Raw genomic sequence first — 27,500 nt, forward strand, 5'->3', positions numbered from 1 at the left:
CGTGAGAAGTCGAGAATACTGGGAATCTGGTGAGATTTGTTGTCACTCAGACTCCAGGGAATGCCATCGCATGTTTTCAGTGAGCAATCACTAATGATGATCTGTGTGAGAACTCTTAGTGAGTTGGATGATATACAGTACCAACTCAGACCCCCACAGTATTACTGTACCACCTTTATTCAAACTAAAACATACTTATATAAGTACCCCAGTTAATGTACTTTCAGAATAAATTTGCTTATGGGGTGGGGGTCTACCTCTAAAATTCTTCTTGGAATTTGTGATATATTACCATTATTTGGACGTCTACCGCGGGTGAAGACTCCACGGTATCATTGTAACCTCTTGAGCAGAACAGATGAAACACTTTGATCCTTTGAAGTCCAAGAAATTTTCACGTTCGGCACAACAGAGGTATCAGAAGATTTTAAAATGTTGCATTATATCTTCGTCAATCGGGTGATTCCACCCTTTTAAGAGGAGATGATGGGTGATAACGTAGTTACCAACGTCAAACGAATAATAATCTATATATTAATACAATAGCGTGTGTGTCCTTTCGTGTGTCACGCTTTCCGGCTAATTTGATTGGTTGAGATTTAATTCTGGAATAGACATTTAATTTCGGAATATGCATTTACGAACGCTCGAGATTGCAATCGATTAGCGTGTTCTTACCGCTATATTTGCTCTTAATTCTATAAAATTTAGGGTTTTATGTTTCAAAAGTTGTTAAGAAATAATTGATTTTAAGTTATTCCGCAATAAAAAACAATAACAAATCGGCCGGCGGGGGAAAAAAATGGGCAGTTATTTGTTTTTTCATTGTTTATTTTTTTTACATTTGTTTATTGAGAGAGAGCGAGCGAGCGAGCGAGAGAGAGAGAGAGAGCGAGAGAGAGAGAGAAAGAGAGAGAGGGGAGAGAGAAAGAGAGAGAGAGAGAGCGAAAGCGAGAGAGACAGAGAGACGCTGATGTCTTCGTTAATTAAAATATTATTGCTAATACTACAACAGTTACATGTAAACAAAAGCCAAGATACATATCGTTATGAAAACTTAGCGACACGTTATTAGTGAAACAAATCTGTAAAATGGTTTTATAAAAACATTATATATATATATATATATATATATATATATATATATATATATATATATATATTAATTGAGAGTTCCTTTTTCTAAATAAATTATTTTTATTACAACATTGTTTTAACTAAAATAGTTTCATGAAAAACTGTTTTTGGTACATAAAATATTTTTATCTATATATTATTACGATAGCGTGTGTGTTATTTTCTGTGTCACATATTTTTTTCTTTCGAGTGTCTGTCGTTTAATTGTTACGCCTTTCCATTTCTTGTAATAAATAATTTTACCAAGAATTCTTCATAAGTTTTGGTTTCGGTTTCGATTATAGCGGAAGGAACTCAAGTTATATATACATATATATTTTTTCCTTCATAAGTTTTGGTTTCGGTTTCGATTCAACACACAAGCCATATGGATATATTTTTATTTTTGAAATCACAAGTTCATAATATATAAGAATGAATCGAACATTGACTCTTATAGTAATATATACGAAATCTGTATACATTAAAATATTATATTTAAGCATATTTTACGACCAGGCTATGCTGAGCGTCCCTGCTAGCTTAGATGTATACTTTTGCAGTTTTAACAAAAGAGCTACAATAATATCAGGGTGTCTCCATTTACGCTGAACATCCACAAAAATGCCAACATCGATATATTACATATGAAAGAGTCCACCGTGGAATTCCCACAGGCCCCGCTAGTAATAATTTGGTGGATCAGCTTGAATCGAAACTGAAACCAAAACTTATGAAGAATTGTTGATAAAATTATTTATAAAAAAAATAAATGACTTGAGTGCCATTAGCTTTAATTTAAACCGAAACCAAAACTTATGAAGAATTCTTGGTAAAATTATTTATTACAAGAAATGGAACTCCACAACAATTAAATAACAGTCACTCGGATGTAAGCGTGACACACAAAATAAATAACACACACGCTGTCCTATTAATATATAGATGCTGCTGCTGCTGCTGCTGCTGCTGCTGATGATGATGATGATGATGACGACGACGACGACTAGCGGGACCTTTGGAAATTCCACAGCAGCATCTTTCATATGTAATATACTGCTGCTGGTCATTCTGTGAACGTTCAGCGTGAATGGAAACCCGCGATATTATTGTACCTATTTACTATGCCTCCCCACGAGACAGAGTTAGACACTAAGGTCGTTTATTAACGTGGAGAAAAGGTACAAAAATAAAAATTGTCTCAGTCGTGAAGGATTTCTCCTCCACCAAAAGAGAACAAGAAATAGAAGTGCAGCATCTGAAGAACAGATGGTATTTATTTGCTCCCCCACCGAGCAAATTAGGCACAAGGCCAATTTTTAATGTGAGGAGTGAAGGGAGGGGGAAGGGGAAAAGGGGACCAGCTCCCAAGAGGTGGGAAATGGGAGCTGGTTAAAGGTCAGGCATGTGGGGTTGCCCCCACATCTGGTCTTTGCTAGTCATAGCTAGATATAGCTTGCAGTATCTGTCGGAACAGATGGTATTTATTTGCTCCCCCACTGAGCAAATTAGGCACAAGGCCGTTTTTAATGTGAGGTAAAAACCAGCTCCCCTAAAAGTAGGCAAAAAGGGGGCACTCTGGTTACCAAAAATAATAATTGTCCCAGTATAGAGGGTTTCCCCTCCATTGACTGGTACAAATTATCTTAAGTGCAGCATCTGTCGGAACAGATGGTATTTATTTGCTCCCCCACCGAGCAAATTAGGCACAAGGCCGATTTTTAATGTGAGGAGTGAAGGGAGAGGGAAGGGAAAAAGGGGACCAGCTCCCGAGAGGTGGGAAATGGGGGCTGGTTAAAGGTCAGACATGTGGGGTTGCCCCCACATCTGGTCTTTGCTAGTCATAGCTAGTCATAGCTTGAAGTATCTGCCGGAACAGATACTACACTTTGATCTTGTCCCGAAGGCGAAAGCCGTTTCGTTAAACAATGAAAGTATTTATCTAAGTAATCTGGTTAATGTAGTGTCAGAATATATCTGGTTTTTCGGTTTAATATGCTTATAGGAGTCTGTGACATATTTCATGTCACTTAGACTCCAAGGGATACACACTCGTTATTATGAGTGGACATATTGATGTCGGCATGCTGTAGATGTTCAGTATAAAAGGAGACGCTATGATATTGTTGTAGCTCTTTTGTTAAAACTGAAAAAAAGTGTTTATCTAAGCTAGCACAAACGCCCGGTAAAGCCCGGTCGTAAGTTACGCTTAAACATGATATTTTAATTCTTGCAGATTTCATCTATATTATTATAGAGTTAATGTTCTATCGATTTTTATATATTATAAAGTTGCGATTTACAAAATAAAAAAGTGTATCTCTATTACTTTGGTGCATTAGCTTAAATCGAAACCGAAATAAAGCCTTATGAAATAATATATATATATATATATATATATATATATATATATATATATGCATGCATGTATGTATGTATATATATGCATGCATGTATGTATGTATATATATGCATGCATGTATGTATATATATAAATATGTATATATATGTATATATAAATATGTATATATATATATGTGTGTGTATATATACATATATATGCATATATACACATATATACATATATATATTATACACACACAAACACACGCACATATATACATATATATATATATATATAGCGGCGCTGATGAGTTGAGATACAACGAAACAGTACTGTATGTCGATGACTACATGTTCCTTCGGCAATGATCGAAACCGAAACTAAAACTTATGAAAAATTTTTGGTAAAATTATGTATTACAAGAAATGGAAGTCTATAACAATTAAACGACAGTCACTGTAAAAAAAAAAAAGGATGTAAGCGTTACACAGAAAATAACACACAGTCTATCGTATTAATATATAGATAGCGTAAGTCATTCATAGATTGGGGGGAGTGGGTAGAGACGGTCATAACAGAGACAACAAAAAGCTTTGTTTTCATTGTTGACCACTGAATTGTGTTAAGATAGAGATGAAAAGTGGAGACTGTGGAAACATTCATTCTATTTGGGATAGCATTTATTGATCTGTTTGTCTGGTATAATCGATTTGTGTTTGTTGTGGCCGGTAGTGTTGTCGTAGCTGTATGTGATATTATTGCAGCACTGCAGCACTGAATGGAATAGCGGATGATATGCTTGAGCCGAAGATCGGTTGTTTAGCAAAAGTCAAATGTATCGAGTGAAATGGGTACTTATGCAGTATAAGGACCGTGCTGTCGCCAAAATCGTCCGGACAGTTTACGGAAACGCCAGATGCTTCCGAACGAAAGCAGTTACATTTTTGTGACGAACTATTTTTACTGGTGTAAATAAATATACTTACACAGAGTGATTGGGCTATCAACCTATGAAATCGCTTTGCGGAAGCATATATTTCTGTTGGACTACTTGTTCGATGTTCATGCGGAAACTAATTCCAAAATTTACCACAACGAAGAAGAGGCGCCTCCTCGCCCTTCTTTTAAATCACACGCAAGATAGGATAGGTTTTATTCAAACGTTCGACGTCAGCCCTTTTCATAGCATTTATTCTGTCGTATTGAACGCTATTCCTGTCCTACCAAAATAAAGGCTTTATTATGTAACTCGAAAACAATTTTTCTGTGATTTCTACTCCCTTCCAGCAAAAAAAAACCTCATCTAGCTACAACCACTATCAATAATTTCCCCCATTCTTTATTTGTTGCCTAAATCTAAACGCAGATTCCATGAACAAAGTTTCTTTCCTAGAACTGTTCCGCTGGTTTACTTCCCGGCTAATTTCAATACGGTAGCCTTCAAGTCCAATGTAAACAAGTTCTTGTTGAGCCGTCCCCTTAAATTATCCAACTTCTACCCAATCTAGAAGATTAACGATTACTACACTACCACCTTACATTAATTAATCCTTATCATCGAGTAGCCTTCGGGCCTTGATACTTTCTTGTTAAAAAAAAAAGACCTTCTTTCAAAATCCCACAAAAATGGGGTCAGCGAAATCTCATTCTCTTCTAAAAATCCACCAATGGTCGGTTGCTTTCAAGATACCTTCTCCAACCGATAATACCACGATGAACCCCCGTCTTAAATATAGTAGACATTTTCTTAAAATATTTCTGCTTGACCTCAAAAGTTACTGTCAATACACATTTCAAAAACGAGATATTTTTTTTAAAATGGAAACCGCCCCAGCCAAAGCATGAAGCCATTTGATGTAAAAAAAAAATAAAAACTTAAAAAAAAAAACCCTTGTCAACGAAAAGTGTGTAATCGATAGATTCCAACCCATAAAACAGCAACTCTTCTCCCTTTGTCGGAAACATCACTAGTGGAATGTGAGGACTAAAGGACAAAATAAGGAAAGCGAGAATTACAAGGCTGCTGAAAATAAACCCAAATTCCGCTTTCTACTCTTCTATTAGCTAATATACGAACAGTCTTATATTGCTATAAGTAATCTAGAGTAATCTCCCTTATGAACTAAAGATAAATAAAAGATTAAGTGTTAATTATATTTATGAAGTTTTGGAGATAATGATTGATAATTCGTATTATTTGGGTTATTTGGATGGATTATTGAAACTAGTGTTCTCATCTTGAGTGTCATTTTTTTTTCACAGCATTTCAGTCGGTGTAACTTCCGACCTTTTGCAGGTGTACTTTGTCAAACTCGGGAATCTTTCTGTCGAACTTGGAAAAGTCCGTTCGACAAGTTCAGTTCGAAATTTCGTGCAGATTCGCGAGTTCGACAGGAAGATTCCCGAGTTCGACAAGATGCACCTGAAGAAGCTCAGAGCTCACATAGGCCGAAACGTTTGTGAAAATAATACTCGTGCATTAATAGTGGTCCGAATAATCCAAATAATGCGAATTAATAATTAATTTTCTAAGTAATATGGAAACAGTTTCGAAAAAAAAAGTCAAAAAGACATTAAACTTTCTTCATTTTCACCGTCGAGAAAAGATGCCCTCGGAACATATATGTTATTGTTGATTTATTTATTTGTATTAATGGTAACAGCGTAACAATAAAGATACAAAAGAAAAATAAAACAATTTCCAAAAATCATCTTTCATGACGGGCAACTTTTGTTTGTGTTATGCCATACAATAATACACACGGCTTGATGTGCCGTAAAACGAACGCCATTTCTATTGCACTCAGACGAGCTCAGCTTTAGTAAATGTTGAAGTTGATGCTAAAACGTGTCTTTGTCGTTTCACTTCCCTCAAACATTTTAGCCCGGAGGTTGAGCTGGAGATTTTCATTCTTGGTGAAAATAGACAATGGCTTGAGATTGACATTTGGAGACGATACAAATGGCGTGATATTGCTGCTGCGTTATTGCCAGAGTTGCGGTTGTTGTTTTTTATTATTTCTTTTGAGTTGTTTTTATTAGAGATTTTTTGTTGTTGTTTTACTAATGTTTTATTGTTTTTATAAATGTTTTGTTGTTTTTACTAGTGTTTTGTTTTTACTTACTAATTATTTTATAAATGTTTTGTTTTTTTACTAAAGTTTTGTTGTTTTTAATAGTGTTTTGTTGTTTTTACTAATGTTTTGTTTTTTCACTAGTGTTTTGTTGTTTTTACTAATGTTTTATTGTTTTTACTAATAATTTTTTTAATGTTTTGTTGTTTTTACCAGTGTTTTGTTGTTTTCACTAGCGTTTTGTTGTTTTTACTAATGTTTTGTTGTTTTCACCAGTGTTTTGTTGTTTTTACTAATGTTTTGTTGTTTTACTAATGTTTTGTTGTTTTTACCAGTGTTTTTTTGTTTTTACCAGTGTTTTGTTGATTTTACTAGTGTTTTGCTGTTTTTAATAGTGTTTTGTTGTTTTTACCTGTGTTTTGTTGTTTTTACTAATGTTTTGTTGTTTTACTAATGTTTTGTTGTTTTTACTAGTGTTTTGTTGTTTTCACTGATGCTTTGTTGTTTTTATAAATGTGTTGTTGTTTTTACTAGTGTTTTGTTGTTTTTACCAGTGTTTTGTTGTTTTTACCAGTGTTTTCTTGTTTATATTAATGGTTTATTGTTTTTACTAATGTTCTGTTGTTTTTACCAGTGTTTTGTTGTTTTTACTAATGTTTTGTTTTTACTATTGTTTTGTTTTGTTACTAATGTTTTGTTGTTTTTCCAGTGTTTTGTTGTTTTCACTAGCGTTTTCTTGTTTTTACCAGTGTTTTGTGGTTTTTACTAATATTTTGTTGTTTTTACCAGAGTTTTGTTGTTTTTACTATTATTTTGTTTTTACTAGCGTTTTGTTCCGTTTACTAATGTTTTGTTGTTTTCACTAGTTTTTCTTGTTTTCACTCGTGTTTTGTTGTGTTTATAGTGTTTTGTTGTGTTTATAGTGTTTTGTTGTTTTTTTTGTTGTGTTTATAGTGTTTTGTTGTTTATACTAATGGTTTGTTGTTTTTACTAATGTTTTGTTGTTTTTACCAGTTTTTTTCTTTTTACTAATGTTTTGTTTTTATATTAATGTTTTATTGTTTTTACTAATGTTTTGTTGTTTTTACTAATGTTTTATTGTTTTTACTAATGTTTTGTTGTTTTTACTAATGTTTTGTTTTTACTATTGTTTTGTTTTGTTACTAATGTTTTGTTGTTTTTCCAGTGTTTTGTTGTTTTCACTAGCGTTTTCTTGTTTTTACCAGTGTTTTGTGGTTTTTACTAATATTTTGTTGTTTTTACCAGAGTTTTGTTGTTTTTACTATTATTTTGTTTTTACTAGCGTTTTGTTCCGTTTACTAATGTTTTGTTGTTTTCACTAGTTTTTCTTGTTTTCACTCGTGTTTTGTTGTGTTTATAGTGTTTTGTTGTGTTTATAGTGTTTTGTTGTTTTTTTTGTTGTGTTTATAGTGTTTTGTTGTTTATACTAATGGTTTGTTGTTTTTACTAATGTTTTGTTGTTTTTACCAGTTTTTTTCTTTTTACTAATGTTTTGTTTTTATATTAATGTTTTATTGTTTTTACTAATGTTTTGTTGTTTTTACTAATGTTTTATTGTTTTTACTAATGTTTTGTTGTTTTTACTAATGTTTTGTTTTTACTATTGTTTTGTTTTGTTACTAATGTTTTGTTGTTTTTCCAGTGTTTTGTTGTTTTCACTAGCGTTTTCTTGTTTTTACCAGTGTTTTGTGGTTTTTACTAATATTTTGTTGTTTTTACCAGAGTTTTGTTGTTTTTACTATTATTTTGTTTTTACTAGCGTTTTGTTCCGTTTACTAATGTTTTGTTGTTTTCACTAGTTTTTCTTGTTTTCACTCGTGTTTTGTTGTGTTTATAGTGTTTTGTTGTGTTTATAGTGTTTTGTTGTTTTTTTGTTGTGTTTATAGTGTTTTGTTGTTTATACTAATGGTTTGTTGTTTTTACTAATGTTTTGTTGTTTTTACCAGTTTTTTTCTTTTTACTAATGTTTTGTTTTTATATTAATGTTTTATTGTTTTTACTAATGTTTGTTGTTTTTACTAATGTTTTGCTTTGTTACTGGTGTTTTTTCACTAGTGTTTTGTCGTTTTTACTAATGTTTTGTTGTTTTTACAAATGTTTCGTGGCTTTTACTAATGTTTTGTTGTTTTCACTAGTGTTTTGCTGTTTTTACTAATGTTTCGTGGCTTTTACTAATGTTTTGTTGTTTTTACTAATGTTTTGTCGTTTTTACTAATGTTTTGTTGTTTTCACTAGTGTTTTGTTGTGTTTATAGTGTTTTGTTGTGTTTATAGTGTTTTTTTTTACTAATGTTTTTTCACTAATGTTTTGTTGTTTTCACTAATGTTTTGTTTTTTTCACTTGTGTTTTGTTGTGTTTATAGTGTTTTCTTGTTTTTACTAATGTTTTTTTGTTTTTACTAATGTTTTGTTGTGTTCACTAGTTTTTTGTTGTGTTTATAGTGTTTTTTTCTAATGTTTTCTTTTTTTACCAGTGTTTTGTTCTTTTTACAAATGTTTTGTTGTTTTTACCAGTGTTCTGTTGTTTTTACTAATGTTTTGTTGTTTTTACCAGTGTTTTGTTGTTTTTACGTTTGTTTTGTTTTTTTACTAATGGTTTTCTGTTTTTACTAATATTTTGTATTTTTGACTAATGTTTTGTTGTTTTTACGTTTGTTTTGTTTTTTTACTAATGTTTTATTGTTTTCACTGAGGCTTTGTTGTTTTTGCTAATGTTTTGTTGTTTTTACTAGTGTGTTGTTTGTGTTTCTGTTGATATTCTTTCTTATCTTGTTTGTTTTTATAATTTTTATTCACGTCTTCTTATTGTTGATGCATCAGATATTGTTATTATTGTTACTTCTGTTTTTGCTGGTGGTGATGATGGCGATGATCGTCCGCATTATCATTATCATCATCGTTCATTTATTTCGTATGAATCAGATTATTATTGTCGGAATTTGTTTCCCCTGGTATAGTTCTAGTTAGAATTATTTCTAGAAATACATCGTGTACTTATGTGAGGGGCCACGTGAAGGTTACCAACATACCTAAGTGAATGTGTTTATGTGGAATTAACTGGATTTGAACTTAGCACACCAGCGTATTACGTCCTATTGTTAACCACTTAGCCACTGTCACTTCCCTGTTGTTGTTGCTGTTTTTGCTGTTGTTGTTGTTGTTGTTGTTGGCTCACAAGAACGTTTCACACAGGTCATCAAATATCTCTCCTTGACAAAAGCCTGTGGTGTTTCCTGGAAGCTGAGTGACAACAAGACTTCCCAAGTTTCCTGTACTCTCCACCTCTTTCGATAACATGCGTAAATAAATTTGCATTATCGCAACAGGTGCTTGCCATTGATTTCCCTTTAGCAGCCGCTATTGGTCTTCACTGGCATTTGAGTGGCAATAAGCCTCCCCAAGGTTTCAGTTCTGTTCGCACTTATCTGGCGGAGGTCTGGTGAATTGTTCGGTCTTTCCTTCCTCCTGAACTCTTTTTGATTATTATTATTATTGCTATTTCTCTTGTTGTTTTCTTATTATTATTTATTATTATTATTATTGTTGTTTTTGTTGTTGTTGTCGTCGTCGTCGTCTGTTTTTCTATTATAAGATATTAAACGGTATTCTGCCATACTAGAAAGATTCGAATGTTGGAAAAATTATAGAAACTTAAGCACTTTCAGAAATTGTTGATCTTAATGTTGGAGGTTTTGTTTATATTTTAAAGAAAATTGAGTACTTTTAGAAACGACTGATCAAAATATTGGACATTTTGTAAACCTATTATTAGAATTTATCCCTCCTCAGTCCCGCCTACATGTTCAGCTTGCAAACATGCTTTGACCTTGGGATTGTCTGCTCGAACAGTCAGAAGAATTCTATATGCAGCTCCATCCATATAAATCAATAATTGCTCAGAAACTGCCCGAGCGTGATTCGAAAGATCACTTGTAATGTTATTTTTATTCCTTTTGTAAACTTTTAAAATGTGAGAGATATTTCTGCCGCACCCTGTATTTTAATGGAATGTGCTCTGGTGAATTCATTGCACTTGTGCCCTTTCGACGTACAAAACCCCGATAAACCCGCTTAGCAACAAAATCACACCTCTTCACTGTTGACGTCCCTAAATACCAAAAAGCTTCCTAATCTAACCTTTTCTTCCCTCAAACAGCCAGACTTTGGAATTCCCTTCCTACTACCTACTTCCTTAACTGTACTGATATTCAGAAGTTTAAATGTAAGGTAAACCAATATTTTGTTAATTTTTCCTAGGCATGGTCACAAATAGTAGCCTCTTATGCCCATGTGGTGATATGCCTTGTTTGGGGTGAATGTGGGTAAAAAAATCCTGCCATGGTTTTAAACATTAATAATGATCAATAAAGATTTTTTTTTTTCTCTCCTATGTGATTCGTATTTGAGAAAATAAAAATGCATAAATTAGTACATGTGTAGAAGGTTTATACGAGCCTGAATATGTTCTACCGTCAATGGAAAGTGTTCGTCTGAGCTCCAATCTATGATGCCCCCCGCCAAACTTTTATAAAAAGAACCTGTCAGCCTACAACCACTACCAACAATTTCCCCTTATCTCTATCTGTACAAATATTTAAACGTAAATTCCATGAACAAAGCTTATTGCTGTGGAACTCTGTTTAACTGGGCTGCTTCCCAGCTGACTACAACATAGTCGCCTTCAAGTCCAATGTAAACGTTCTTTCTGTCTCGCCCCCTAAATAATCAAATTCTACCCAATTTCCATCGAAGACGATCACTAAGGCATTGTCCTCATCACCCACCTTACACTTATTAACTATTATCATTGAGTGGCCTCCAGGCCTTGATAAGTACTAGCTCTCATGTAAAAAAAATGAGGGGGTTATGACAGGTCTGGTAATGCTACAATGGTCATGTAAACAAGTTTGAGAAACACTTATCTAGGGGCTGTCTCGTAATGTAACCGCTAACTGGCGTCAACTGCAGTAGCCATCATCATTATCATCATCATCATTATCATCATTATCATCATCATTATCATCATTATCATCATCATCATCATCATCATCATCATTATCATCATCATCATCATCATCATCATTATCATCATCATCATCATCATCATTATCATCATCATCGTCATTATCATCATCATTATCATCATCATTATCATCATCATCATCATTATCATCATCATTATCATCATCATCATCATCATTATCATCATCATTATCACCATCACTTATGAATCCGAAGATTCTATTGTTGCCATTAGTTTCTCCCCATGTTTTTCTAATCAGAATTCTCCGGGAGGAAGGTTGCTGAAGTGAAATTGATTTTTGTGGAATGAACTGGATTCGAACTTGGAACACCCAGGTCACTAGTTTGTGTCGTTAACCACTTGACTGCCGTCACTTCTCACCATTGCCAGTGAAAATACAAAGAAAAAGAAATGGGGCCGTCAACATTTGAGTTTTTGTTGTCTCGGAATGGAATATATTTGTTTTAAGTAGCTGAATAGTCTCGACTACAGCAATCAAGAAATACAATCGAGTAAGTCGCTTTAATAAACAGTTGTTCGTAGTCGTAGCTGGTAATGTACTTAAGCTTTAGGCTTTTGGTGTATCTTTCGCAGGCTGCTCTACCAGTCCGTGTTCAGGGCTTACTCCAGCCAATCACATTCTTGTGTGGAGGAACCCGAGTATATTTATATTTCATCACATTAGGATTTTATAGACTGGTTCATAGGACACGGTAATCGACTATACGCCATGATTAGGGTTAGGACAAGAGCATATTCTATTCATTGTTTTGACTCTCGAGTGTGTATCCGTTGATATCTTATATGCTTTTATATAGAGTGATGTGGATCCCGGTTGATTAACTGTGTCTAACTGTTTCGGATATATACTCGAGAGTTAAAACAATGAAAAGAATATTCTGTTGTCATAGCCATAGTCATGATCAATCTATGCTTCTCTTAAAGGAACAAGGGGAGACAACCACATCGATCAATCTAGGAATAGCTTATAAATTTCAATATTATTGTTGTTACTAACTGCATATATCCGGCATTACTCGGTCGAAACATGTTGTCGAGTGGCGGGTTTAGTCACATACTATATAAAATACACCGAATATCATTATTTGTTACGAAAATTGACCACGTGTTTGAGTTAGGGAAGCATAAAACACATTTTGGTCTATGAAAATCATAGCTTAGAGAGGAAATAACTCTCATAGCTTAAACAAACAAGCTTACTTCTGGTTTTAAAAAGCAACTGCTGTCAGTTATTAATAATTGAAAATAAATTAACTTGAATATAAATTTAATTAAAACTAAAATAAATCAACTTTAAATAATATTTCTAAATAGAACAATCATAGAATGGTATTACAATATGGAACTAATTATTAATATAGGTTTTCCTTAATGCGAATGAAATTACTAATTGAATGTTGATTTCTTTTGAATAAATAGTATATATTGAAATCATGCTGGAATAAAACGGTATATAAGTTCGTTTTCAGTATGAAAATCTTTGTAAAACATACCTTTATTTTTACATGGGGATCACCACTTATCAAGGCTCAGAAGCCACTCGATGATAAGTTTTTTGCTTGTTTTTGTTTTACGACATATCAACCCTTTTCAGGTTATTTAATGCAGAATCCAATGATTTTGAAGAACATTTTTTAATAGAGTATATTGGGGGGTGTTTTTAAGTCGGTTTCTATTTAACCCATAGTTGGGACTCTAACAGATACTACTACTCTGGGTCAGAGTGGACCTGGGAACAATGCCAATTAAAGTGTGGATCCATACTCCCCAAAGCCCGCAAGCTGGGGCCTCACCATCGGATATAGTTTAAGGTCATATCCAAGATTTCGAGGATAAGGGTTAATAGGTATATATTAGTCATTGTGATTTTAGCGTAGTAAACATTAGTGGGAATTTTATAAATTGGATTACTTAGAGGGACGGTTCAATAAGAACTTGTTCACGTTGGACTTGAAGACAATCAGGTCGTAGTCAGCCAGAAAGTAGGCAAACGAGATAGAGTTCCACAGACGTGCGGTTCTAAGAAAGAAGCCCTGTTCATGGAATCTACATTTAGGTGTAGGCACAGATAAAGAGTGTGGAAAATTGTTGATAGGGGTTTTAGCTAGACGAGTGTTTCTCGTAAAAGTTTGGCGAGAGGGGACCATAGATTGAAGTTCAGATGAGCATCTGCCATGAAAATAACAATAAAGCAGGGAAGGCTCGCTACGTCTCTTCTGTGGGAAAGAAAATTAAATTGTGACAAAAAATAGACACGAATACAACCTTATTATAATAGATCAATACTTTTTAAAAAATTATTTTGTCTGTTGGTGATATGCATTTATATATCATGTTGATGCTGTCCTTGTAAGTGTGTTGATTGCACTCCGCGGGGTTTAGTGAATGAAATAGCCAGTTTTGTTTCTGATCGATGATGAATTTTTAAAATAATTTTCCCAATAAAAAACAATGGTTTATTTTTGTTCAATAATACAAATGGCTGTGAGCTGACTTAAACTAATTATTTTAGCGCATTTTTATGAAATCATTTTTTTTCCTGTCCCAAGCAAAGAACACGACTATTTGAATATGTTGAGAACTGCAAGTATAACACTATCTCAGAAAAGTGATTGGATTCGCTGTTAAATAACTTGAAAGAGGTTGATATGCAGTAGGAATAAAACGATCATAAAAACATCATGATTAAATATTTGAAAATATTAGGACATGGGAGTTTATTAACTTCGATAAAAGAATAACAAAAAGAAAAGAACAGAAATAATAATGCCAACAGCGAAGGAGGAGGAGAAGAAGAAGAAGAAGAAGAAGAAGAAGAAGAAAAAGTAAAAGAAGAAAAAGAAGAATGCCAACAGCGAAGAAGAAGAAGAAGAATTCAAACAGCGAAAAAGAAGAAGAATGCCAACAGAAAAGAAGGAGAAAAAGAAGAAGTAGAAGAAAAAAAGAAGAAGAATGCCAACAGAGAAGGAGGAGGAGGATGAGAAGAAGAAGAAGAAGAAGAAGAAAAGAAGAATGCCAACAGAAAAGAAAGAAAAGAAAAAGAAGAATGCAAATAGAAAAGAAGAAGAAGAAGTAAAAAAAGAAAAAGAAGAATGCCAACAGCGAAAAAGAAGAAGAAGAAGAAGAATGCCAACAGAGAAAAAGAAGAAGAAGAAGAAGAAGAAGAAGAAGTAAAAGAAGAAAAAGAAGAATGCCAACAGCGAAAAAGAAGAAAAAGAAGAATGCCAACAGAGAAAAAGAAGAAGAAGAAGAAGAAGAAGTAAAAGAAGAAAAAGAAGAATGCCAACAGCGAAGAAGAAGAAGAAGAAGAAGAAGTAAAAGAAGAAAAGAAGAATGCTAACAGAGAAGGAGAAGAAGAAGAAGAAGAAGAAGAAGAAGAAGTAAAAAAACAAAAAGAAGAATGCCAACAGCGAAGAAGAAGAAGAAGAAGAAGTAAAAGAAGAAAAGAAGAATGCCAACAGCGAAAAAGAAGAAGAAGAAGTAAAAGAAGAAAAGAAGAATGCCAACAGAGAAGAAGAAGAAGAAGAAGAAGAAGAAGAAGAAGAAGAAGTAAAAGAAGAAAAAAAAGAATGCCAACAGCGAAGAAGAAGAAGTAAAAGAAGAAAAGAAGAATGCTAACAGACAAGGAGAAGAAGAAGAAGAAGAAGAAGAAGAAGTAAAAGAAGAAAAAGAAGAATGCCAACAGCGAAGAAGAAGAAGAAGAAGTAAAAGAAGAAAAGAAGAATGCCAACAGAAAAGAAGAAGAAGAAAAAGAAGAATGCCAACAGCGAAGAAGAAGAAGAAGTAAAAGAAGAAAAGAAGAATGCCAACAGAAAAGAAGAAGAAGAAAAAGAAGAATGCCAACAGCGAAGAAGAAGAAGAAGTAAAAGAAGAAAAGAAGAATGCCAACAGAAAAGAAGAAGAAGAAAAAGAAGAAAAAGAAGAATGCCAACAGCGAAGAAGAAGAAGTAAAAGAAGAAAAGAAGAATGCCAACAGAAAAGAAGAAGAAGAAAAAGAAGAAAAAGAAGAATGCCAACAGCGAAGAAGAAGAAGAAGTAAAAGAATAAAAGAAGAATGCTAACAGATAAGGAGAAGAAGAAGAAGAAGAAGAAGAAGAAGAAGAAGAAGAAAAAGAAGTAAAAGAAGAAAAGAAGAATGCCAACAGCGAAAAAGAAGAAGAAGAAGTAAAAGAAGAAAAGAAGAATGCCAACAGCGAAAAAGAAGAAGAAGAAGAAGTAAAAGAAGAAAAGAAGAATGCCAACAGAAAAGAAGAAGAAGAAAAAGAAAAAAAAGAAGAATGCCAACAGCGAAAAAGAAGAAGAAGTAAAAGAAGAAAAGAAGAATGCCAACAGAAAAGAAGAAGAAAAAGAAGAAGAAAAAGAAGAATGCCAACAGCGAAGAAGAAGAAGTAAAAGAAGAAAAGAAGAATGCTAACAGAGAAGAAGAAGAAGAAGAAGAAGAAGAAGAAGAAGTAAAAGAAGAAAAGAAGAATGCCAACAGCGAAAAAGAAGAAGAAGAAGAAGAAGTAAAAGAAGAAAAGAAGAATGCCAACAGAGAAGAAGAAGAAGAAGAAGAAGAAGAAGAAGTAAAAGAAGAAAAGAAGAATGCCAACAGCGAAGAAGAAGAAGAAGAAGAAGAAGAAGTAAAAGAAGAAAATAAGAATCCCAACAGAGAAGAAGAAGAAGAAGAAGAAGAAGAAGAAGAAAAAGAAGAATACCAACAGCGAAGAAGAAGAAGAACGAACGAACGAAATACGAGATGCCTTTAATAAGTTTCCAGACTGTTTCGGTACAGGCATTTAAAATAGTCTAGACATTTAAAAATACAGTATATTTTTGCTATACATCTTATGAGATGGCTGACTAATTTTTACGATTCCAGGTTCAAATGAACAGCTACAGCAGGAATTGGAATGCACCCTACTTAAGCTTGATTGTCACGGCTGGTAAATTTCAAGACCATTTCAGAAGAAAGATATGCAATAAAGTTCTGTTTAAAACTTTAAAATGTCACAGAAGCGTATGGAATGCTTCAGACTGTTTTTGGACCATCTTGCATGAATTGGACATCATTTTTTGAGTAGCATAAGAGATTCAAGGAAGGCAGGGAGTCTATAAGGGATGATGAAAGGTGTGGGAGAGTAAGAAAGTCAGAACACCAGAGTTGATTGGCCAAATAAAGAATTTCATGAATGAGAATCGTCGTATGTTTAGAGCCAATAAGTGTACAGTTTGATGTCAGTGTGAGAACTGTACATATAATTATCCGCGACGAGCAGAAGGTGCAGAAGATTTGCGCGAATTCACCAGTCTACAACTCGATCCTTGATCAAGATCAAGATCAAGATCAAGATCAAGATGGGCATCAAGACAGTTTCTAATCCTGTTTATAGTCCAGACCTTCCTTCCTGTGACTTTTCCTAAAGCTCAAGGAAACCCGTGAGAGACAATTCAGAAGATAAAAGAGGTTGTGACGAGGGACATTGACACGCTCACACAAGAGGACTTCCATGGAACCTTCCAGAAGTTGTTGGAACGTTGGTACAAGTGCATTGCAGCTGGCGGAGATTACTTTGAAAGGGACTAGAGTTTCATGTGTGTACTATCAATAAAAGTTCCCATACGAAAAATGTCTGGAAACTTACTGAAGGCATCTCGTATTACGAAAATAGCATCAGAATCCAAAACTGAAATTCTGATATTTCAACATTATTTTACAATGTTTCGATCTGTTGCGTTATCACCAAGCAACATTCTACTCTATGTTTAATTTAAAGAAAAAAAAAAAGAAAAGAAAACCGCTTCAAAACTAAAATACGATTTTAATTTAAAACGTTTTGTTATTATTTAGAGTAAAAAAAAAAATATGGACTGAATTAAATTCCGGTATCACGCTAGTGACATTACTTGAACTCACTGGTGCGCATGCGTTAACAGAGCAGAGTACGAGATTTCCCGGAAGTAGGAAATGGATATTTCTTTAAAATGATGAAGGCACTGATTTTAATCTTCGGATAAGCAGACAATTATTTCCTCTCCGTTCTCGTTGCATTCTCATTCTTTTGCTAATATGAAACGATTCGAGTTTTAAACTCCATTTTTTTTTAAAATTATTTTGGCCAGCTAGAGATATGACAAAATAATAATGACATGTACTGGCAATGATCGATATTTATTATTGATCAATTTATTCCATGTCTCTCTGTATGTCTATCTATCTCTCGGTTAGTTGCTTATGCTTAAAAATAACAGATATCAATGTTATTATTTTGCTCGTTTGAAGTATAAAAATTATAATAACATGTATTAAGTATATACTTAGTATATAAGCAACGCCATAACTACGAATGCGGCTGATATTAAAATAAACTCATCAAGCTCCGAAATTACTTTTGAGAATTGCGCTAAATAAAGCATGGAGTATCATTAGATGCCAAGTATGTAATGGGAGTATAAAAGTATATTTTACTACTACTACTACTACTACTATCGGGATGAGCGACAAACTCGTTAAATGATTGACGGATGGGAGGTCAGAGTATGAGTTATGGATGATGGAAGTCATGAGACCTCATATCAGCTGAAGAGTATTGTGGTCTTTTTCAAGATTTGCCTGCTTACGAGCGTGTGGGGCAACAGCTCGTCATAAACCCCGATACGAAAAATGACGTAGCTTAGTATAATTGTGACAATGCCTTGTTCTTTCTGTTTCTCTTTATAACTATATGTGTAGTAATTATACACACACACACACACACACACACACACGTTGAACGATTAATCGGAATCTGGAATCGGCTCCGGACTTTTGGGAGTATCGGTATCGGAAAAAATTATATCTATTTTCCGATGCCAAAAACGATTCCTTTAATTATATTTTAATTTGTTTTTTTTTAAACAAAATTTTCCACTGCTAGTAGTAATAATAAAATAATAATAATTTATTGATATTAAATTATCAGTAAAGCTAAAATGTATAAATCACCTCACATATAAATGTGTTTTTACATTTGAGAAAATATATGCACATATAATGTGCTTTTTACGGTAAACGGGAATAAATTACAACTTTATTGGAATCAGTAATTGTATTGGAATCGGGAGAAATATTGGAATCGTTCCATCACTTATATATATATATATATATATATATATATATATATATATATATACACACACACACACACTATTATATTATATGTGTGAATATTGTATTTTGCATATATACATATTATATGTATATTATATGTGCATTATGTATATTGTATATATACATATTATATATGTATATTATATAAATATATATATATTATATTTTTTATATTATATATATATATTATATATTATATAACATAATATATATATATATATATCATATACATATTATATATTATATATATTATATATTATATTATATATATATACCATATACTAGCAAAAGTACCCATCGTTGACTGGGTTCAAAAACAGCCTACAGAAAATGAACTCTAATTTATGAAAATATGATAGGTTATGAAAAGGAAGAGTTGTAAAGAGATAGCTTCGAATTTGGGGGTATCAAAACCAAAGCAAAATATGATGAAAGTAAAAATAAAATAAATCCCATAATTTATTATACCATACCTGTTCACACTGAAACACCTATCACAATATTCTGTGGATCTATATTAAAAAACCTTCTTAAACTTTGTGACATATTTCCATTCTATGGAGGTCAGTCGCGAAGGCGAATAATTTTATTATACCATATTTCTTCAAACTGAAGCATAATTATCAAAGTATATTTACGCAGATAGATATTAAAAGTCTTTAATAAAGTTTGTGCCTATTTCCATTCTATGGAGGCCAGGCGCGAATACAGACCCCACACTTTTATTATACCATCCCTATTTAAGTTAAAACATACTTATCAAAGTATTATTATGTACATCTATATCAAAAACACGTGTAAACACTTTTTTTTAAGTTTTTAATTTTTTTATTTCGATACATTGTGGACCAGGCGCGTTCGCAGACCCCACAATTTTAATGAATCATCATTATGCCAGATCAAACATACCCATTCCTGTGTCTCGATACATCTTCTATCATTATATGGGATCAGTTTTCTATAATAGTCAACCATATAGGAGCCTATTCGTGACCAGACACACCCACAGACGTTCAGCTTTATATTATAGAAGAAAATGTATCTTATATATATTATATATATGTATATTGTATATGTACATATTATATTTATATTATATATATTTATATTATATTATATATATATACATATATCTATATAGTTATTTACCTGTCTAGCCGCACTGATGAGCTGTGAAACAGCGAGACAGTACTGTATGTGGATGACTATAATGCTCCCTATCTTAGGTTGAGCATATTAGGAAGTGATATACAAACTGCAATTAGCGTATTAAGCGATGCTCTTTGTGTAAACAAATCGAGCTTAGGTATTTGGACGATGTCAAAACATCGTTAATTCATTACCTGCACAGTAGCAGCCAAATAGCGTAATGGATGGCTACATATATATATATATATATATATATATATATATATATATATGTGTATATATATATATATATATATAGCCATCCACATACAGTACTGTTTCGCTGTATCACAGTTTATCAGTGAGACTAGACCGGCAACTACCTCAAGCCAGTATCGAAATATATATATTCTAACAGGGCCTGTTTTTCAGCGTTGCCCGAGGAGATATACACGGATTCTAACTGATTGAATTAGTAAGTTTGTTTTTTTATCTTTGCCTATTTTTATTGTTTAATTTTTTTATTAGCACCTACATATGCAGCTACCAATGGTAAATTAACCTGGAACTTTGTTTTGTGTTTGCATGTACATATGAGCTGGAACATTTAATATACTTTATGTGTTATTTCAGCGCGTTGACCATAAAATGTAATTCTTATTTTCGTCTCGTCAATTATTGAAACTATATTTTTTCCGAAGTGGTCAGAGATGAAAAAAAAAAGTAAAAAAAAAGATATGCAGCATCAAGTAATACTTCTTCTCCACCTAATTGTGGGGCAGGTTATCTCAAAATTCCATAAGAATCTTTCACTTATTGATATGAGCACAAAGTGAAAAATTGTTTCAGCAATCTGCCGCACTATAGATGATGAAACATAAAACTTTCAGCATCCGAGTGTTCCGTTAAAATAACAATAATCTCCTCTCCCTAATTTTCAAAAGAGCCAAAACGAGTCAAAATATCGATGGCACCGTTCAGTCTATAAAGACAAAGGATACTTCCTGTATGGGCAGCTGTGCGTGTAATAATGAGGCAAGAGTTGCGCAATTCCACCATACTTCTCCTGAATCGGTACTGCTTGAGTCCAGTGGCAAGGAGAAGTCCAGGACGGCTGGAAACAATGCTGAGATAAGCGGAGAGCACATACAGCACCTGGAAGTCCCGAATGGTCACCCATTTAGTACTGACCAGGTTCAACGTTGCTTAACTTCGGTAATCAAGCGGGAACTGGTGTGTCAACATGATTATGCCGTATATAATCAAAATAATATCAAAATGATAAGAACCAAACCAAAAATAAGAATCAAAATAATATCAAAATGGTAAGAACCAAACCAAAAATAAGAATCAAAATAATATCAAAATGATAAGAACCAAACCAAAAATAAGAATCAAAATAATATCAAAATGATAAGAACCAAACCAAAAATAAGAATCAAAATAATATCAAAATGATAAGAACCAAACCAAAAATAAGAATCAAAATAATATCAAAATGATAAGAACCAAACCAAAAATAAGAATCAAAATAATATCAAAATGATAAGAACCAAACCAAAAATAAGAATCAAAATAATATCAAAATGGTAAGAACCAAACCAAAAATAAGAATCAAAATAATATCAAAATGGTAAGAACCAAACCAAAAATAAGAATCAAAATAATATCAAAATGATAAGAACCAAACCAAAAATAAGAATCAAAATAATATCAAAATGATAAGAACCAAACCAAAAATAAGAATAAAAATAATATCAAAATGATAAGAACCAAACCAAAAATAAGAATCAAAATAATATCAAAATGATAAGAACCAAACCAAAAATAAGAATCAAAATAATATCAAAATGTTAAGAACCAAACCAAAAATAAGAATCAAAATAATATCAAAATGATAAGAACCAAACCAAAAATAAGAATCAAAATAATATCAAAATGATAAGAACCAAACCAAAAATAAGAATCAAAATAATATCAAAATGGTAAGAACCAAACCAAAAATAAGAATCAAAATAATATCAAAATGATAAGAACCAAACCAAAAATAAGAATCAAAATAATATCAAAATGATAAGAACCAAACCAAAAATAAGAATCAAAATAATATCTACCGAATCTCTTCAATTCCATACAAGCATATTAGGACCCTACAGACAACAATACAAATCCATGACTACCACCGAACAATTCAATGCAGTTTTTTATGTTACGAGATGATACTAAGAAATACGGAACGTATAAAATCGGGACCGTGCTACATTTTTTTTTTTTTTTTATAGGATTTTCAAGTTTCATTACTTTTGCGGCATTTCTGTTTATTAAATTGTTAGTTTACCGTACATATTATGTTTACATTAATAACTGGTTTACACTGATGATTTTGTCTTATAGAATTTTCAAGTTGAATTATTTTTTTTACGATATTTGTGTGTATTACATTTTTAGAAACAGAAAAAAAAATGTTAGGAAGAACTCTTATTAGGAAGACGTTCCTTTATTTGGAATTGGGGTACACGAAATCTGTTTTGCAGAAAAAAAAGGTTAAAAATAAATTAAAACTAAAAGAATTATCCATGTAGGTAGAAGAGTAACTTATCTTGCCTTTGGTAACATTTATTTGTTATAAAGTTGTTTTTTCTAATTCTTCCCCCACTTTTCCGTTTTAGCTATTTTTTTTCGTGCAAATTGTTCGACAAAGATCCCCAGCGACCGTCTTCATCTTCGAGGCTCTCGTCACCATTGCGAAATTTCTTAAACCACCGTCGTGCCACACGTTCGTTAGTGGTTTCTGGGCCAAAACCCATCATTGGTATCACAAGCTGTCTCGGCAGCTTTTCAGCCTAGTTTGAACTGGAACAAGAAAATTGTGCGGATTTGAATTTTGTACATACTGTCGAAAACCTGCAAAATAGAATTAATAAAGTGATTGAGAACGGTAACGATTAACACGATTCGATACAGCGAAAAACGCGTTTCAAAATGATATATAAAACGGCTACATCAATGAATTAATTCAGACATTATATATAAAAATAACATATGTCCGAAAATGACATTGTTTTTGCACAAGCCTAATATTAAAAGCCTACTTTTTTTTTTTTTTTTTTTTTTTTCTACTTAAAAATTATTAACACGGACGACTACATGAGGGTTAGCTAATTTGCATATTACTTTGAAAAACGAGCGTTAATTAATTACTTATTCATTGTTTTATGGTTTCTTATGAAATGATTGGTTTTATTTCCCTATTACGCTGAATTCTATTTATGTATAGTTTTTACATTCTGCATAATTGCGGAGAATTTAAGATGTAAATATTTGCGCATATATATATATATATATATATATATATATATATATATATATATATAAGTGAACGTGTCTGTATCTGTGTGTCTGTCTGTGTGTGTGTCTGTGTACATTTCCCTACGCAATAACTCTGTCAATTTTCAGTCTACAGACTCGAAATTTGATATACAGGGTACTGAGCTTTGGGAAGATCTATGTGATCCGTTTTCGGCCACTAATTTGGGCTGTTAAGGGGTCAAAGTTCCACGATTTGACCTTTGAAAACTCTACCAAACTCCTCCGACAATTTTTGGTCTACGTACTTGAAATTTTAGATATAGGTTCCTTGGACATGGATCTGACTTAATAACTTGATTTGAGCCCAAAATAATAAATGTTAAGGAGTCATAATAGGGGTCAACGTTTTAAAAAATTGACCTCTGCGGTCTCTTCCAAATTACTCAGACAATTTCTGGTCTAAATATTTGAAATTTTACATAACGGGTATTCACAGATAGGGCAAGCTTTTTCATTAGTTTGGGTCGAAAATTTTTAGTTACCAATATATAAATACATGTATGTATGTCTGTTTGCATGTCTGCCTTAAACTTTCAATAGAGGCGATGGATTTTACCAAGATCAGTATCGTTTTAAAGTTCGATCTTTCATACGACAAATATCGAAAAATTGGCTAAAAACATTAATATGTTCTTCTTCAACTATACACTTTTCTACAGGGGGGGCACTTTTTTCGCCGATATTTTTGTAAGTTATCCTCTCCTTTAGATTGTCTAGCCTTAATTTAAAAAAAAAATGTCGCTTCCGGTTTTGAGGTGGTCGTGAGTATAAATAAATGTTACGTTTTACCCCGTTCTTTTCCTCCTTTGCAGTACGGGTTCGAGCCTGCCTTCCTACTACCACTTTTTTATTTTTTTGCTCAACATACACATCCAAACACCCAGGCAACGTGGGGCTGAAATGCTAGTATATCTATAAATGTGAACGTGCCTGTGTGTCTGCGTATCTGTCAGTGTGTCTGTCTAACTGTATACATTTCCCTAAGCAATACCTCTGTCAATTTTTAGTTTACAGACTCGAAATTTGATATACAGGGTACTGAGGTTTCGGAAAATCTTTGTGATCGGTTTTCGGCCAGACATTTGCCTGTTAAGGCGTCAAAGTTCAACGATTTGACTTTTGAGAACTCTACCAAACTCCTCCGACTATTTTGGGTCTAAACAATTGAAATTTTAGATACAGGATCCTTTGACATGGACCTAACTTAATAACTTAAATGTTAAGGGGTCATAATAGGGGTAAATTTTTTAAAAATTGACCATTTTTTTTTTTTTTGCTCAGCATACACCTCCAAACACTCGGGCAACGCCGGGCACCCATACTAGTATATCTATAAAAGTGATCGTGTCTGTGTGTGTGTCTATCTGTCCGTCTTTCTGTGTGTCTGTGTACATTTCCCTACGCAATAACTCTGTTAATTTTTAGTCTACAGACTCGAAATTTGATATACAGGGTACTGAGCTTTAGGAAGATCTATGTGATCGGTTTTCGGCCAGCAATTTGGCTGTTAAGGGGTCAAAGTTAAACAATTTGACCTTTGAGAACTTTACCGAACTCCTCCGACAATTTTGGGACAAAACACTTGAAATTTTAGATATAGGTTTCTTTGACATGGATCTAACTTAATAATTTGATTAGAGCCATAAACAATAAATTTTAATGGATCGTAATAGGGGTCAACGTTTTAAAAAATTTGACCTCTGCGATCTCTACCTAATTACTCAGACAATTTTTGGTCTCAACATTTGAAATTTTACATAAAGGGTATTCAGAGATAGGGCAAGCTCTTTCATCGGTTTGGGTCGAAAATTTTTAGTTACCAATATATAAATGTATGTATGTATGTATGTTTGCATGTCTGCCTAAAACTTTCGACAAAGGCGACGAATTTTACGAAGATCAGTAGCGTTTTAAAGTTCGATATTTCATACGACAAATATCGAAAAATTGGCTAAAAACATAAATAATTTAACCTTCAACTGGGAACTTTTCTAATTTGATACACAGGGTACTGAGATTTGGGAAAATCTTTGAAATCGTTTTCGGCCAGACATTTGGCTGTTAAGGGGTCAAAGTTCAACGATTTGACCTTTGAGAACTCTACAAAACTCCTCTGCCAATTTTGGGTCTAAACACTGGAAATTTTAGATATAGATTTTTTGGACATGGATCTAACTAAATAACTTGATTGGAGCCCAATAAAATAAATGTTAAGGGTCATAATAGGGGTCAAAGTTTAAAAAATTGAACGCTTTTTTATTTTTTTTTATTTTTGCTCAGCATACATCTCCAAACACCCGGGGATGCCGGGCTGAAATGCTAGTATATATATATATATATATATATATATATATATATATATATATATATATATATATATATATATATAATGACATTGCCAGTGTATAGCAAGTGGCCTGCTAGTATATATATATATATATATATATATATATATATATATATATATATATATATATATATACTTGTTTATTGTTATCTAAACATGCTCACATCCCGCTGCTACAAATAGCCACTTGTTTCAATCAAACAACAGATATCATCAGGTAGCGACTTGACTATTCAAAAGTTCAATGAATAATCTAGATTATCAAGGAAAAAAAAATTTGTCCGTGGAAATTGTGTTTAGATTTACGCACAGATAGAGAGTAGATGGAATTATTGAGAGTGTATGCAGAGCATATATTAAAGCTCAGTCGAGTACGTGGCATGAAAATAACGAGAGATAAATTCGCAACGTCTAAAACTGAGTTTGAAATCTAGTAGGCAGTGCTCGTTATTTTCCTGTCAAGAGCTCGACTGAGTTTTAATATATGCTCTGCATACATTCACAACAAGCATCCCCACCCCCAGCAGTTGGGAACACAAGAAAAACGCGAAACGAAAGAAGTTTACGTTGTTTGACTTTTTTGCTCATTTTCATATTCATCTTTCTATGTTCAGCGAGTTTTTTTTTTTTTTAACTAAAAATATTGGCGGAGCATATCGCAGGACCTTTCCTTGCTTATCGAAATCAAGGAAGTCTCTTTCATTTATCAGTTCAATTTATTTATTGCTTATACTCTTATGCTGTTTCTTATTTTATTTTTCTAAGACACATACACATTAAAATTTATAAATTCATTTGTGCACCAAACCTCTTGGATAAAAAGTAGGACGCTTGAGAAACGGCATACCTAGCTGAAACCACTTGGGGGGGATTCATATTTTTGCCCAATCAGGGTTCGATTCAAAAAAACTTATTTTTGTAAGCCTCTGGGAGCCGCTAAAGAAATATAAAAGACACAGAGAACTTCCATCGTCAGAGAAAGGGATTACTAACACCAACAGCAATGCTCGCCGAGTGAAATTCAGTAGCTGAAATGACAGCTTTTCTCGCACGTCAAAGAACATTGCTTGACTCTCTCTTTCTCTCACTTCGCCACAACACAGCCGGACTTTTTCTCTTACGCTCCCAAGTCTTCACCTTCTTCTCCCCTTCCTTCTTTCATACAGACTGCCACTAAAAAGTGATTAAAAAAAATAAACAAAACTTAATTTTACATTACTTGGTAAAGTATTTCTTTTTATTTATGTGTTTCGGGGTATTTATGCAAGTCGCCAACAATTGGTAAACCCCGACGTTCGTCTACAAATTAATGACAGCCGCCGTTCAAAAACCCCCTACACTCTTCATTTTGATGCTGAGCGAAAACCACTGACTGAATCTTTCTTAAAGATTCCTTTCTCCGATTTCCTATGACGTACGTTTTATATAAGAATTGGAAAACAATGTGCCGTATACTTTTGTAATTTATCAACTCATCAGACTGCAGAAGACCGTAACAAAGATGGCGGATCGTAAATAACTAATTAGAAATCAATCCGCACAAGAAAATATTCCGCGCGCGGTATTAATACGATATCCCGACTGGAAGAGTTATTATGAGAGCAAGTCGTATTAACAAAGCATTTGGTGGGACATTCTTTTGTGTATCCGTCTCACGTTTGAACAGGGTGTCTCGATAAGTCTGGATAATTCTTCCGTCAAATGTGATTGTTTTGTGCGGATTGAATTTGAATGAGCCGTGTCCAGGATTACGAGTCGCATTACAACGCGAAATGCATCCAAATTCGTTTCGAACTGAAATGACTCAACAGCTTCTAAAAAGAATAGAAAGAGAGAGAGAGAGAGAGAGAGAGTGTGAGAGAGAGAGAGAGGGAGGATGTGGGGAGGGGGTTACTACTTATCTGACTTGTGTAATGGCGATTTCCGGAA

The 27,500-nt window shown here is 33.1% G+C and overlaps 1 protein-coding gene across 1 annotated transcript in view; it reads right to left on the reverse strand.

Moving 5' to 3' along the window:
• LOC145248202 (UPF0764 protein C16orf89 homolog) overlaps positions 1 to 27,500 on the reverse strand; it is a 252,393-nt gene that overhangs the window by 139,349 nt on the left and 85,544 nt on the right. The window lies entirely within an intron of this gene.

The sequence above is a fragment of the Euprymna scolopes genome, chromosome 26 (assembly GCF_053919585.1).
Source record: "Euprymna scolopes isolate OS-2025 chromosome 26, ASM5391958v1, whole genome shotgun sequence".
NCBI lineage: Eukaryota > Metazoa > Mollusca > Cephalopoda > Sepiida > Sepiolidae > Euprymna > Euprymna scolopes.